A 17,076-nucleotide genomic window follows, 5' to 3' on the forward strand; every position below is an offset into this window, starting at 1 on the left:
AAAAAAACAACCACATCATTTTTGCAGGGGGCCAAGACCCCTTGCAGCCTTCCTACTTAAATATACCATCTCTGTGATTGCACTATAGCATGGAAACAGGAGAGCTCCAGTCCTGCACTTCTGTATACAGCGCAGAATGGGAGATTTCCCTTTTCCCCACTGTAGCGCAATCTCAGAGTTGGTATATTTAAATAGGGGGGTGTGGGGGGTGCAGGGGCGCTTGCCCCCCTACAGAAACGATATGTTTGTTTTTTTATTCCACTTCCTAATTTCGAGTTACTAAAAACTCGATCATATGTTTCGAGTTTTCAGTAATTCGACATTGCGAAGTGGAAATATATATATATATATATATATATATATATATATATACACACACACACACACACACACACACACACACACACATACATACATACACACACACACACACACACACACACACACACACACACACACACACACACACACACACACACACACACACACACACACGTGGTAAGCTCTCAGTTAACTGTCATCCATGGGGATTGGTAGATTCCGGATAACTAGTTTCTGGTTGCTTCAGTGTGGTATGTGGAATGGTTTTCAATTGGACGCTGTGTGGATTGCAACTGAATTAAAAGAATTGTGAGAGAGAGTGAGTGAATGCATGTATGAAAGCAGAAGTGACTGTGAGTGAGAGATCACGGAGATGTATGAAAGCTGTAGATATTGTGTGTGAGAGATCAGAGAGAGAAAGATAGAGTGCATGCATATATGAAAACAGAAGTGACTGTGTGTGAGAGATCAGGGGATGTATGAAAGCTGAAGAGAGTGTGTTACAGATCAGAGAGAAAGAGTGAGTGAATGCATGTATGGAAGCAGAAGTGACTGTGTGTGGGAGATTGAAAAGATATATGGAAGCTGAAGAGAGTGTGTGTGAGAGATCAGAGAGAGAAATATTGAGTGAATGTATTTATGAAAGCAGAAGCAACTCTGTGTGAGAGATTGGAGGGATGTATGAAAGCTGAAGAGAGTGCTTGTGAGAGATTGGAGAGATGTATAAAAGCTGAAGAGAGTGTGTGTGAGACTGGAGAGCGAAAGAGTGAGCGAATGCATGTATATAAGAAGAGACTCCGTGTGAGAGACTGGAGGGAAAATGTACAATTTGATGCAAACTGACTGAGTGTGGAGCAAGTGTTGCCATTTTAGCAATTTGACTTGTTTGCTCTAACTTGTTCTCAGGTTGTGGAGAGAAGGAATTTATTATTATCTTCCTTTTTAAAACTCTAAAACTCAAAACAACATAAGGTATGTTTCTGCGGGGGAAAACAGAAAGTACAACACATGAAAATTGAATTGCTCATACTGTATGTCATGCTGCCAGCCCAGATATCTGGAATTTTGTAAATAATTCTATGTCATTTGTGAATATTGATATGATTTATACAGAAATGTATGCTATGTACTGAGCTAGGATGTATCCTTAATGTAGTCTGCTGGAACATAGAAGACTAACCTGCAAAACTTAAGAATAGTTGAGGTTAAGTTACTTTATAGCTGGGCCATAAACCATAGATGTTATCTCTCAGTTTCAGTTCAGTAGCAGACACAATGTCTAGAGCTAGAAGTTTTTGTATTGTCTTGAAAGAGAAATAATTACTAGGTTTCAAATATAAAAAGGTGTTTTATTGCTTTATGATTTCCTAGCATCTGCAAAGATCTGAGAGATATGTATTTCTCACACAGAGATGTTAAATTCTGTTAGTTTCTTGTTTAGCTTGGAAACTAAAGTCAGGTGACAAAAAGTGATGTCATCCAAGCTAACCCAGCAGTAATATTTGATATTAATGTAAGAACTCTCTCAGAGAGAAACTCGGTATTTTGTACTTTGTCTTTGACCTAACAATAACATCCATTTATCACCACCTTCTGCACTTGCCTTGTTGTAAGTAAGTTTCTAGGGCTTAGTGACTCTTTTAGATATAGTTAGGAATATAGTAAGGATTGGTTTAGATGTTTTCTGTATTTATTTGAGACTGTCTTGCAATGTTGTTTTAAATATTTCCTGTGATTTTAAAATCTGAAGTTATTGTGTTGATTTACTGAGTACTGTTTTGTTCTTTTATTATTTATTATTAAATATATTTAAACCCATCTTTGTGGCTGATATTTGTGAGATATATTTAAGCTCTTAGGGTACTTGCATATGTATTTGGTAGCACTGTACAGGCCACTCCAAATAGCCTGGCGCTTGGTCAAAACTGCCATTTGGATTATTAGTAACATTACACAGTAGAATTGGACGCCCTTTGTTAAGGGCCTATTGTAGCTGATAAGAGTCGCTGGTGTCACCTTATAGTCTGGGAAGAAGGGGGCATAGCTCATAAACTTGTGCCAGCCTTTCCCAGGAGTGTGTGTGTTTGTATATAAATCAAATCTCAAAGTGTGCATGTGTCAGCTACTAGGGCAGGGACATGAAGCACTGGTTGGACAGAGAGGGTGCTGGAGGTTTTGGCTTGACCACTCAGCTGATTTCTTAACCCTATAGCTGTGCCAGTGGGGCGCCTTACTGGGGATCTAGAAAAAAAGGGAGAAACCAGCCCTAGACTGACTGTGGTCTCCGTATGCTGTTAAGGGAAATTGCACTTTACTGTGTGTGCACTTGTCATCCTCCCAGTGTGTATGTCCCCTATCTGTTGCCAGTGGTGAGGATTGAGGCTCCTTGATTACTGGGCCAATGCAGGGGCATTACATATTAATTGCTTGGCAGTAGTGGGATAGTCACATCACATATTAATTGGCTTGTAGTGGTCTGGATATTGAATTCCTGTAGCCTTTGTACAGTGGTTACTGAAGTTGTTTGTACTCTTAATCAGCCATGCAGTGAACATTTAGAGTTTCATATCACAATTGTTTTATTTTATTTTTTTTGTTAGCTTAGTTAGTTAGGGAGAGCAGACAAACATGTCAGCAGAGGCGTACGGCAAGTTGACAAAGAGCCAGTTGGCTGAGATGTGCCAGGCTAAAGGACTGGTGCATGCAACCTGACTAAGGCAGAAATTATTGAAGCTTTGGGCACAGCTACATCACAGACCAGAAATCAGGAGGACAACCAGGCTGGCCTTGGAGTCGTACAACTCTCAGAAAATGGGCAGTTTAACCTTTCCATGGAGAACTTAAAAATCGGTCTGGAATTAAAGAGACTTGAGCTAGAAGCCAAGCATTTTGAAATAGAGGCAACAGAGAAACTGAGATGCCTGGAGGCCGAGGAAAAAGAGAAACTGTGACATATGGAGGCTGAATAGATTGAGAGGCAGAGACAACATGAAAAGGAGATACTGACTATTTGCCAGAGTCATGGAGGTAATGGGGAAGGGAGTAACCAAACCCCAGAAGTAACAAAGGTCAGTAAATTTCTTCCACAATTTACAGAGGGGGATAATTTTGATAGCTTCATTCATATGTTTGAAAGGGTATGTAAACAGTGTAATGTTGACCAAGGGCTCTGGGTACGGTTTCTGACTCCCTTAGTCCATGGTAAAGCTGTAACTGCTATTTCTAAATTGTTTGATACTGATTGCTTAAATTATAACACCATCAAAAATTGCTTGTTAGAATGCTTTAAGTTAACACCTGGAGCTTATAGGAAAAGTTTTGCGGGCATATATGCAAGTCAGATGGAAGTGTGTGTGAATATATTGCTGAACTAAGCACTTATTTTCATAGGTGTGTGAGTGAATGTCAGGTCACCACTTTTGAAGGGCTGGCAGACCTTTTGTTGAGGGAACAAGCCCTTAGCACTTTGCCTGAGGACATGAGAATCTGGTTAGCTGATAGACAAAACACTACTGCAGATGAGTTGGGGAAGAAGGGAGACCAATACCTAAGCAAGCAGGGCATCACTATACAGGAAAGGGACACCTAGAGCTGCATATGGGTCTAAGGGAATCCATGGTGGGCAGCTCAGACTGCCCCAACAGAGTCCGCCAGTAGCAGGGGAGGCCACTAATCCAGGTACATGTCCAGGACCAAGTGTTAAATGTTATAAATGCCACCAACGGGGCCATGTAGCATATATAAGTCCATGGAGGCAAGGTGGGGAACAAAAGGTGGGAGAGCCAGCAAGTGGGAATGACAGAATGCCAGCAGTAAGTTATCTTGAGACAACAAGGGTACCAAACTACCACAAGAGCTTATATCCTATCTTAATTGATGGAAGAGAAGCCACTGTTAAGAGACACAGCCTCTGACCTAACTATTGTGAAGCCTGCAATGGTTAAAGAGGAGCACTACTTGCTTGAGAAGTCTACTCCAGTGAGAGTTTTAGGAGGGACCCCATTCCAAATACCTTTGGCTTGAGTTCACTATGACTGGGAGGGTGGAAAACGAAGCAAGCAAGTAGGTGTGTTTGAGGATATCCCTGCAGATGTCCCAGTTTTGATAATGCAGTACCCTGTGTGCATGCAGTTACATGAAGTCGAGCTTGAAGACAAGCATGTGGGTCTGGTAACCTGGGGGACACCCAGACAGACCTTACACTTGCAGCCAGGAATGGTAAGGTGGTTACTTCAAGGAGAGACTGAAGGTGAACCACATCTGCTTGTGGGTACTGATATACCCTTGGACAAAGTGACTGCAAGGGCAGAGGTGAGTAGTAGTATCCAGGCTGACCATGAGGCACCACTGTCAGAAAATAACAGACTTCCTGTTGAAGGGGAGCTGGAAAGGGCTACAAAGAGAGAGTTGAGACAGGGTCAGCTCTCAGACCCTACATTACAAGGCCTGAGGGAGGTAGCTGATGAGGCACCTGATTCTTAAGGGAAAGGGGAATCTGTATACCGGGACAAAAGGTTACTGTACAGAGAGTGGACTCCTGAGGAAGGGCTAGAGGGTGAGAGAATACAGCAGTTGGAAGTACTCAGAGCCTACCATCTGGCACTTCTAGCCATAGCCCATAATATACCCTTTGCGGGTCATATGGGCATAAAATGTATAAAGAGGTGTATTATGCAGAACTTTTATTGGCCTGGGATTTCCAGAGGTGTAACAGGGTACTGCAGGACCTGTGAGCAGTGCCAAAAGGTAGGCAAAGCAGGAGACAAGGTGAAAGCTCCTTCGATGCCATTGCCTGTCATTAAGAAGCCATTTCAGAGGGTAGCTATGGATACTGTGGGGCTTCTGAGTACCCCAAGTTCCACAGGGAAAAAGTATATCCTAGTGGTAGTAGATTAGGGTTCCTATCATATGATCGAAGTCTTACAACTCTGAATCATTAAAGAACGAACTGTAATGATCGAAGTTGTAAAACCTCAGAGCATATAACAGAGATCACCATAGAGCACGGAAAGGGAAGATTTCCCTTTACTGCACTGTAGTGTGATCTCGGAGTTTGGTATATTTAAGTAGCAGAGGGTGTGCGGGTGCAGGGGGGCTTTCCCCCTGCATAGAGTGCTTTTTTTTTTTTTTTTTTTTTTTTTTTTTTTTTACTGTTTTTACTTTTTTTTATGTGTATTCGAAGTTCCAAGTCTTTGGTCATTAAAGTTTATCCTTTAATAATTCAAAGTTTTGGAACTTCGATTATATGATATAGACCCATAGATTATGCTACCAGATACCCCGAGGCAGTGGTATTGTCCTCCATTGAGGCAGAAAAGGTAGCAAATGCTTTGTTAGAGATTTTCACCAGGGTAGGTTTCCCAAAAGAAATACTGACTGACAGAGGTGCCAGTTTCATGTCAGACCTGCTGGCTTGTCTGTGGAAGCACTGTGGGATGAAGCCATACCTCTCAACCTGGAAACATTACAAATCCGGACAAAGGCCCATGAAAAATAGGTACAAATCTGTACACTGATTAACATAAAATTTGCATACATAACTATGTAACCCCACCAACTCAAGTGGGATTGTGGGATACCAACATTCAAACTCAAACTGAAGAAAAGACAACCAAAATATGGCCTCCAGACCTTGTAGCAAATGGTAACCATTTTTTAAAATGTGTAGCAGTGATGTTCACTGACATCGAAGAAGATGATGAACCTTAGGATTTTGTTTTTGGTGACTTGCAGTACTCCCTACTTTTAACACAAAACCCACATTTACTGGTAGGCAATATTCTAATCTTAGCAAAATAATTTTATAGTTTGCTAGGACCTCCTAAAGTCATTCTCCATGGTCTACTGATCAGTGGCATAGCTAGAGTTTGTGCCACCCGAGGCTGTCTTTGAGTTTGCCATCCTTCCCCCTCACAGAGTCATAGTCAAATAGAATGCCCCCGTAAACAGCCCTCACCCCTGCAGCCATGCCAGCATCCTATTACTTGGCTATTTTACCTCATTTATCATAAAAACTGTAATGTGCATACTGCTTTACTTCTAAAATGATTATTTGGATTTCATTTAAAACTTTTATTTTACATTTTATAGCACATACACTAATAGGCATCTGCTAAACAAAGCAATACAGTCTCACAATGCAAATAGACTTAGCATTAAAACTTCTCTGCCCTTGAAATTAATATTCATTGAAACAACATTGGAACCCACATTCAAAGAAAATGCATCTGGCCAGTGGCAGACAAAAATTTCCTTTGGACTGTTTTCAGATCATAGGCCCCTTGCACATGAAACATACATGTGTTCTTTGATACACCTTCCTGACTGTATTAAATTATATTCTTTATATAATACAGCACATTTGTTAGAGCATATTTTAAATTTATTGTTTTGAACTTTTTTTCCAATAAGCAATGAAACAAAATGCATAAACCAGTAATGATAAAACTGCCAAATTCAAAACATTTCTATCATAAAAATCTACTCAAACTTCTACAATCCACTAGTATAAGTAAATATGCACAATCCCTGCAGAAGTAAAAGTCATCTCAATAATTCCACACTAAGATCTGTAACTAATGAATAGGTTGCTGCTAGCAAACAACTTTATATTTCTTTGTTTCATCTACAAATAAAGTGCCTGTTGCCCTTGAGGAATAAATTACCTATGTTACATTTAAAAAAAGATAAGCAAGTAATATTGCAATAGGGAATGGATGGCAAACTGATAACAGGTTCATAGTTACTAGGTATCTCCACCAAAGAGGACTTTCTCAGGACTGCAGCATCCATCCCCTTTAAAAGTACAACACAGTACATATGGTATCAGCAATCCATCCACGTACTGTGGGGGTAGAACCCACAGCCATCTGCATCAAAAGCAAGTATTTTACCTGTTGTACTCCTAACAGCAAAGACAAACAGACTTGGCATAAACAGCACTAAACTTCTCTCCCCCTGAAGAACTATGCAGCACAAAAATTCCAGAAAAGCCATAATTTATTGGGGGACACAATGGCCCAAAATTAGGGACACATTTTAAACATTGCTTGTATAATCTTAGAAAAGTTGCTAGAATAAAATGTGTTGTGTTACCATGCATTTCCTGAAAGATAGGAAGTCTGAAACTTAAATGGCTATCATTATTTAGTGAATTCAGGACTCACTGATTTGCCAGAAAACCACAAATTTTACATGGAACAGACCACAAGTATGATTCAAGCATTCCAGACATTCTCTAAAACTTTGGACAGTTGAGAACTATGGACTTAAGTTGTTGAATCCCACGTGGTGGTGTTATGGGTACAGAATTTAGGCTCTTGCTCCCTTGTACCCAAGGTACAGGGTTTGAGTCTGAGTAACTGTTACCACCAGTTATACTTAACTGGGTCATTTTACACACACGCACGCACACACACACACACACACACACACACACACACACACACACACGCGCGCGTGCGCGCGCGTGCACACAAAGCAAGCTAAGTACACACGCAGAAAGCAAGCCGACTAATTAAAAATGTAGAAAGCAAGCTAACTAACTAAAGACAAATACACTGTGAATCATAAGCAAAAATGGAGCAGGAGCACTTCAGCCAATTAAAAGTCATACATGCAGACTGCTATTTCAGCTAAGTGAAGGAATGGAGCAGGTGCTGTTTCAGCTAAGAACAAAACAAATGCTGTTTCTCTGAGCAGTTAAGTACAAAACAAATGTGTCTGTTTCTCTGGGCAAGAGCTGTTTCAGTTACGTACAAAACAAATGCCATTTCTCTGAGCAGGAGCCATTTCAGCTATGTATAAATCTGCTGTTTCAATAAGTCTTACCTGGAGGAAGACCGGTCTACTCTGCACCAAGTTCACACACATACAAATGCAGACTGTCATTTCAGCTAAGTACAAATACAGAAAGACAATTATGCTGTGAATCATAATCAAAGTACAAATGTAAGCAATGGAACAGGAGCACTGCCATTTCAGCTTCAGCCAAGTACAAGTCACACATGCAGACTGCCATTTCAGCTAAGTGAAGGAATGGAGCAGGAGCCATTTCAGCTAAGTACAAATCTGCTGTTTCAATAAGTCTTACCTGGTGGAAGACCAGTCTGCTGTGCAACAAGTTCACACACACACAAATGCAGACTGCTATTTCAGCTAACTAAGTACAAATATACCATGAATCAAGTACACACACACACACACACACACACACACACACACACACACACACACACACACACACACACACACACACACACACACACACACACACATGCACACACACAAATGCAGACTGCCATTTCAGCTAAGTACAAATACAGAAAGACAAATACTCTGTGAATCATAAGCAAGGTATAAATGTAAGCAAAGCACAAATGTAAGCAAAGCAATGAAGCAGAAGCCATTTCAGCTGAGTGCAAAACAAATTCAGACTGCCATTTCAATTTCAGCTAAAGTACAAATCTGCAGTTTTAATAAGTCTTACCTGGAGAAAGACTGGTCTGCTCTGCAGCAAGTTAAATTATGCCTCAGCATTCTGACAGACTGTCTCGGGAAGCTGACATTATCGCGCACGCCCTGTACATGATGACGTCAAGAACAAATTCTTAAAAAAAAAAAACTAAATAAAAAACCCGGGAAATTCAGAAATTAAAGGGCCCACTCAAGAATTCATGGCACCCCAATATTTTGCCCTCAAAACCAATATTTAACTTGGAATTTGGTATGATTGAGAGATATGGATGAAGCACCTAAAGACCACCCCCTAAAACCCCCAGACTAATGGTTTTGTTGAGAGGTTAAACTCTACACTCATGATGATGCTACGAGCATTTGCAGACCAGTTTAAGAGGGACTGGAACAAATATTTGTCCAATCTGTTGTTTGCTTACAGAGAGCTGCCCCAGAAATCCACAGATTTTTCTCCCTTTGAGTTGCTGTATGGGCATACAGTGAGGGGACCTCTAGATTTGACTCAAGATGAGTGGGAGGGTGAGTGTGAATCCCACAAGGAGTCTGTTGTGACATATGTCCTAAACCTCAGGACAAGGATTAGGAAACTCATGGGCTTGGCCCAGGAGAACCTGGCAGAAACCCAACAGCAGAAAAATGTCTGGTATGACAAGAATGCTCAAGCTAGAGAGTAGGCTGTTGGGCAGCAAGTAATGGTTCTCATTCCTGTCAGACACATCAAGCTGCAGCAGCTTGGGAGGGACCCTACAGAGTGGTAAGGAAGGTCAGTGATGTTAAGTACATGGTACAACTGCTAGGCAGAAGGCAGGGGCAGACATTGTACCATGTTAACTTGATGAAATCTTACCAAGATAGGGAAGCCCTTGTGCTGAGTATTTGCAGTGGATGGCAGGAGGAGTCTGAGGGGATCTGGCGACTGATCTCCTCAGTGAGGCTCGAACTGACACTTCAGTGGAAGTGGTAGCAATGCTCCAGCAGTTATCCCCTACCCAGGTTTGAGGAATCTGAGCAGTGTTACAGGGGTTTGGGGGCATGTTCACTGGGAAACCAGGGTGCACCCACCTGGTACTGCACCATGTGGATACAGACCCCAAAGGCCTATTAAGCAGGCCCCTTATAAGGTGCCTGGGAGAGTCAAACATACTCTAAGGGAGAAGATACAGGAAATGTTGGAACTAGGGGTAATTAAGGAGTCCAGCAGTTCCTGGGCCTCTCCAGTGTTGCTGGTACCAAAGAAGGATGGCAGTACCAGGTTCTGTGTGGACTACAGGAAATTAAATAGTCACACAGAGTCAGATGTTTACCCCATGTCTAGGACAGATGAAGCCCTAGAGCAGTTGGGCAGAGCTAAGTATCTTACCAGCATTGATCTTACCAGGGGTTACTGGCAGGTACTCTTGACTCCCACCGCTAGAGAGGTCAGCCTTTGTGACTCCTTTTGGCTTGTATGAGTTCACAAAGATGTCCTTTGGGATGAAAAATGCCCCAGTGACTTTCCAGGGGCTGGTAGATCATATCCTAGCAGGAGCAGGAGATTTTGCCCTTGGTTACCTAGGTGATATTGCCATCTACAGCCATTCCTGGCAATAGCACCTTCAGCATGTCAGGGAGGTGCTGGGCAGACTACAAAGGGCAGGGCTGACCATTAAGCTCACCAAATGTCTGGTAGGTATGGCAGATATCTCCTACCTGGGACATAGAGTGAGGAGTGGTAAGGTCAGGCCAGAACCTGCCAAAGTGGAAGCCATTCAGACATGGCCTGCCCTGTTACCAAAAAGCAGGTGAGGACATTCTTTGGGACAGTGGAGTAATACAGAAAGTTTGTCCCCAATTCTAGTTCCATTGCTTCTCCCCTCACAGACTTGACAAGGAAAAACAAGCCAGATAAGGTAGTGTGGACACCAGCATGTGAACAGGCATTCCAGAAGCTTAAGGGAGCTTTGGGAGGACCCCCTGTGTTAGCCAGTCCAGATTCTGGCAAAGAATTTGTTGTGTAGGTGGATGCTTCAAACCATGGAGTGGGGGCTGTACTTAGCCAGGTTTCTTCAGAGGGAGAACAGCACCCATTAGGCTCCAACCCAGGAAGGAATGCTATGCAGCTGTAGAAAAGGAATGTCTAGCCATAGTGTGGGCACTGCAGAAACTTCAGCCTTATCTGTATGGAAGGAAATTCACAGTAGTTACAGACCACAATCCTTAACATGGCTACATCAAGCCAGCCAGCAAAATGCCAAGTTACTAAGGTGGAGTCCAGGGTTGCAAGCATATGATATGACAGTGCAGCACTGCAGTGGCATTAGCAGTGCCAATGTAGAATAGCTGTCAAGACAGATAATGGGGTAAGGTATTCCCAGATAGGCTCAGCCCTCTCAAGCAACGTTTCTCAACGGTCACTTGAAAAACAAGCTTGAGTTTTCAATGGGTGGGGGGCTGTCAACCCAGATATCTGGAATTTTGTAAATAATTCTATGCGATTTGTGAATATTGATATGATTTATACAGAACTGTATTTTATGTACTAAGCTAAGATGTACCCACAGTGTACCCTGCTGGAACATTGAAGATTAACCTGCAAAACTTAGGAATAGTTGAGGTTAAGTTACTTTATAGCCGGGCCATAAACAAAAGATGTTGTTGCTCAGTTTCATTTCAGTAGCAGACACAATGTCTAGTGCTAGAAGTTTTTGTATTGTCTTGAAAGAGAAATTATTACTAGGTTTCAAATGTAAATGGTGTTTTATTGTTTTAGGACTTCCTAGCAGGTGCAAATTGTGAGAGATATGTATTTATCACACAGAGATGTTAAATTATGTTAGTTTCTGGTTTAGCTTGGAAACTAAAATCAGGTGGCAAAAACTGATGTCATCCAAGCTAACCCAGCAGTAATATTTGATATTAATATAAGAACTGTCTCAGAGAGAGACTGGGAATTGTGTACTTTGTCTTTGACCTAACAAGAACATCCACTCATCACCACCTTCTGCACTTGCCTTGCTGTAAGTGAGTTTCTGGGGCTTAGTGACTCTTTTAGATATAGTTAGGAATATAGTAAAGATTAGTTTAGATGTTTTCTGCATTTATTTGAGACTGTCCAGCATGTTGTTTTAAATATTTACTGTGATTTTGAACTTTGAAGTTACTGTGTTGATTTACTGAGTAATGTCTTGTTCTTTTATTATTTATTATTAAATATATTTAAACCTTTGCGGCTGATATTTGTGAGACATATCTTTTATTATTTATTATTAAATATATTTAAACCTTTGTGGCTGATGTTTGTGAGGCATATTTACGCTCATAAAGCACTTGCATATGTATTTGGTGACACTTTACAGGCCACTCCTAATAGCCTGGCACTTAGTCAAAACTACCATTTGGATTATTAGTAACATTACACAATAGGATTGGACACCCTTTGTTAACGGCCTAGAGTAGCTGATAAGAGTGGTTGGTGGCATTGATAACTACCTTATAGTCTGGGCAGAAGGGGGCATAGTTAGTAAACCTGTGCCAGCCTTTCCTAGGTGTGTATGTGTGTGTGTGTGTGTGTGTGTGTGTGTGTGTGTGTGTGTGTGTGTGTGTGTGTGTGTATAAATCAAATCACAAAGTCAGCGACTTGGGCAGGGACATGAAGCACTGGTTGGACAGAGAGGGTGCCTGAGGTTTTGGCTTGACCACTCTGCTAAGATTCTAACCCTATAGCTGTGCCAGTATTATTGCCTTATTGGGGATCTGGAAAAAGAGGGAGAAACCAGCCCCAGACTGACTGTCATCTCAGTGTGCTGTTAAGGGAAATTGCACTTTACTGTGTGTGTACTTGTCATCCTCCCAGTACGTATGTCCCCTAGCTGTTGCCAGTGGTGAGGATTGAGGCTCCTTGATTACTGAGCTAGTGCAGAGGCATCACACTGTACTGTACTTCTTCGATTTTTTTTTTTTTTTTTGATGGTTGCTTGAGAGTCAGTTCTGGTCAACTGAGAATTTACTCTCTCTATATATATATATATATATATATATATATATATATATATATATATATATATATATATATATATATATATGTGTGTGTGTGTGTGTGTGTGTGTGTGTGTGTGTGTGTGTGTGTGTGTGTGTGTGTGTGTGTGTGTGTGTGTGTGTGTGTGTGATTGTATGTGCATAGATTGTGTGCATGTGTGTGGGTGTGTTTCAGCATAAAACACATCTATATTTCTGTTGCTCGACTGTTAGTAGTAGATCCACATGTATACCTGAGTATATATATATATATATATATATATATATATATATATATATATATATATACACATGCGATAGATGTGTGTGTCTATGTATGTGTATGTGTGTATGTATATATATATATATATATATATATATATATATATATATATATATATATATATATATATATCAAGAGTGAGAGAGATACAACTTTCTGTATGTAGTATGTATACATCACTCCAGGTCATATGACTTATACTTCCCTGCATGCACAACAGGTGACATCTGTCTGCTGCAGTCTCATCAATTGATATACTGCCATGTACCCTACTAAATATGGTGCTACCAACTAAAGGCCATGCAGCAATAGTTGCCTGTGTCTAGACGGTCTTTTGCCCTTGGTCTGGACACTAATGCCAATGGGACATATAATTCCTCCCCACATTTCCAAATTTCCAGCTCTGTCTGTGCTGATCTGCACTGTACTTATTTTTGAAGCTCTTTGCCTATAACATTGTCCATTCTTCTCCAAAACACTTTCAGATGTGGATCTATCATGGATGACTTAACATGCTGCTAGTTGGCATGAAAACTAATGCCATTAGTCATTGTCTGGTGCTCTATATTCTACAATATCTTCCCGTATTCTTGAGGGAAGTGCTGTAAGTCAAGGACTCACCTGCATGTGTGTAATAGCTGTGGAATAGCTATAGTTATGTTAAAACGCAGCAGTGCTCAATAACCCAGCCCCCTACCTCATACTGCAGTGTCCCCTGCAATATTTGGTGCATTGCTTGTGGCATGTATAAAATCATTCCTTTGTGCTGCATGCTTTGGCATCTTATCATAGTCTAGTGGTGTTAATATATTAATAAGGGCATTGACCTTTTCCGTGAATGCAGGTCACAAGAGTTCCTTGGTATTATGTGCCACATACAAGGTACCACAGCTGGGATACTTAACTTGAGGTACACACATGGACTTTCTTGTGTAGCCTTTTGGCACTCTTCACATTTCAGGGTAGCAATTTCCTCTTTGTAAAAATTATGTTGTACTGTCCTGCTTTTTTAAAATCTAGCCCCAGGTTAGGCAACTCTGAACATCCTTTTGAAGAAGTATTGGTAATGCATTTAGGCATATGAAGCAGTACTTACTTTAATATAAATATTTTGATTTCATTGATATAAAGTTTAGTTTGGGGGGGAGGGATTTAATTTTGTTCTTACAATTTATTTCTTCAATGTTGATCAGTTTATATGTTAGACTCAGTTTTCCAATTCTACCACTATCTGAGTAGCAGCATTAAGAATATCTCAAGATTAACCTGGGATTTTATCAAACTTAGAATTAAATAATATTGCTATGTATTTCTTACTATCCTAGCTACAGGTATTAGTGTAGTGTTGTGTATCCTTTATGATAAAATCCTGAAAAATACTTGTGCCAGACTTAACAGACATTTTAGGGGAAGAAGAGTATCCCATGGATCTGAAAAAATCTCCTTGAGGAACTTTCACAGACTTGGGGAGTGGTTGGGCCTTACAATCTTCTACCTGTGTTCTCTTTAATCACATCTATCCTTCTTGCTCAGTGCAACATTTTCTGTTCTCCCCATCCTCACCTTCTGCACCAGTATTATACACATATTGTATACATAAGTCTTCTGATGTCCTGGAAAAAAAGATTCAGCTCTTTTAGATGCAGATCATACTCTTTCCCCTTCATCCTTACACACTTCTGGTGGATTTCCTGTGTACTCATCGAAGCAGTCTGACATCAGTCCCAATGCATGTCTTCCCTAACTACACAGAGTGTTCAAATGTGGGCTAACTGAAGCCCATCAAGTGAGTGCATTATCTATTTGCCCCTGTAATCTATTCCCTGAGGTTATATAGGAAAGTTATGTTGACTTCTGCCCCTACCCACCTCTTTGCTCTTATTACAGTCCAATTCACGTTATCATCTCCCCCATTTTTTTCCTGTACTTTTGCTATCCTACTCATTATCATCATCAACTCCCTTTTTCCCACTTTCTACATGGGGTCAGGGTGCTGTCACAACTGTCACCATTTCATTTGCTGTCCTACTCCCCAGCTAAAATCTCGCAACAAGGATGTTGCCGCCCATGCGCAGTGCATTGCAGTTGCCTGCAGTAAACTCACTTACCATCTTTCTGCCCACATGGTCATGCCTTCCAACTTTTTTTCATATTCCAGTTCCACTTACCTGACTTTCTAAACACAGAGACAACATCACCAACAATGCATTTAAACAAACTCTCGGAACACTGACAGAAAACTCCAGGAAAGTAACCACTTGGCCACCATGTTGAACTTTGCTCCTTTTCCTGCTAAAGTACAATTTTGTAGTTGCTATGTTTAGTTACTGCTGGTATGCGGGGTGCAGCCCCCCACATAGGGGGTGGGGGCAAAGCCCTCCCCCCCACATGGGTGAGTTTAATTTGTTTCATTTTTAATTTTATTTTGTGTGCGGCTAAGTGGTTACTTACCTCATCTCTGTGTTTAGTGTATCACGTGAGCACTAAAACCAGTTCTTCACTGAGATACTGAAAGTGTCAGAGATGTCTGTTACTCCCAACTAACTTTAAGTGCCTGTTTTTGGTCTTGTATAGCACTTTTAATTGTATTTGCATTCTACTGTCTGTTTGAATTGTCTGAACTGACTTTTTATTTGCTATATTTTACTGTAAACTGTACTAATTCAGCTGTAGCATTGTCCAGTTCTAGGGTTGCTGTTTCTTGTTGGTGGTTATAGATGCAAACATTTTGCTTGTTAAATTTTTCCCTTAGCACTTTGCTTCTTATCCTCCAGAGGTTTTCCGTGGCTCTGCTGAATGGGCTGGTGAAACACTAAGTTTAGCTTCAGAGGTATCGACACACCTCTCACAGACTAGCCATTCCTAAGTGTGACCTCCTTTCTGACCATATAAATTTACCTAACACTATAGACAATTTCCCACACTTTCTCCAGCCAGCTTGTTTGACATGGGCATCCTGAGGCAGTGTAGTGACTACCTCATGTTCCCTGACAACCCTCTACTCCTAGTCCACACAAACTCAACATGTGAGAGATGCAAATATATTAACACCCTTGAATCCATGCTCTCTCACACACCATTCAGTACATATGACAATGAGCAGGTTGTAAGCATGCACACCTCACCTCCTACTCCACCCAAACTCACATTACACATACCTACATATGCGGAGGTTCTCACCAGAAACATACAGTAACTAAACACCAGAGACCTCCCAAACATAAACACGCTACATATAATACTTCCTGTACAGAAAACAATACACGTAATAGCTGTCACAGTAGTGTCTCACCTGTCAAGTCCTTAAGGCAAAACACAAAATGAAACAAATTAGTCATAGGTGATTCCATCATGAGACACGCAGTTGTCCCTCTCACCAGGCTGGATAAGTTGAAGATTATGTTCAGCCATCTATCAGGTGCCAGGATCCGTCATATCACACATGCACTCAAGTCTCTCAAAAATAGGTACTGTTATGACTCTGTCATAGTCCATGTTGGTGTGAATGACTTAAGACACACCTCTCTAAACTGGGTCTATATTATAACCTTGAACAATTAAAAGAGCAAATGCTGTTTAATCAACCCCTTAAAATCGAAAGCACAAACACAAATTTTTTTTTTTTTTTTTTTTCCAGGGAAAAAAAAAAAAAAAAAAAAAAAAAAAAAACAAAACAAAAGTGGGTGGGGGTTGACGCTCACACCCCCCAATGCGCTACTTAAATATATCAACTCCAAGATCGCACCACAGTGGAGGAAATGGCAAAGTCACGAAAATGGCTAAGTGATCTTTTTTTCCCCTGTGAAAAATGTTCTGTGTGTGATTTTAAGGGTTCAATTAAAGAGAGTTCACTCTTTTAATCATTCGAGGTTATAATATAGGCCTTTCTGAACTATATCAAGAGACACTTGACTGTGCTCTCGGACTATGTGTCTCAGGCAGGTGTGTCCCTAACCTTGAGCAGCATTTTATCTTCACCTAGGATGATGCCTCATTACAAAGAG

Source organism: Protopterus annectens, chromosome 10.part0, assembly GCF_019279795.1.
Source record: "Protopterus annectens isolate FY-2018-M chromosome 10.part0, PAN1.0, whole genome shotgun sequence".
Lineage (NCBI taxonomy): Eukaryota > Metazoa > Chordata > Ceratodontiformes > Protopteridae > Protopterus > Protopterus annectens.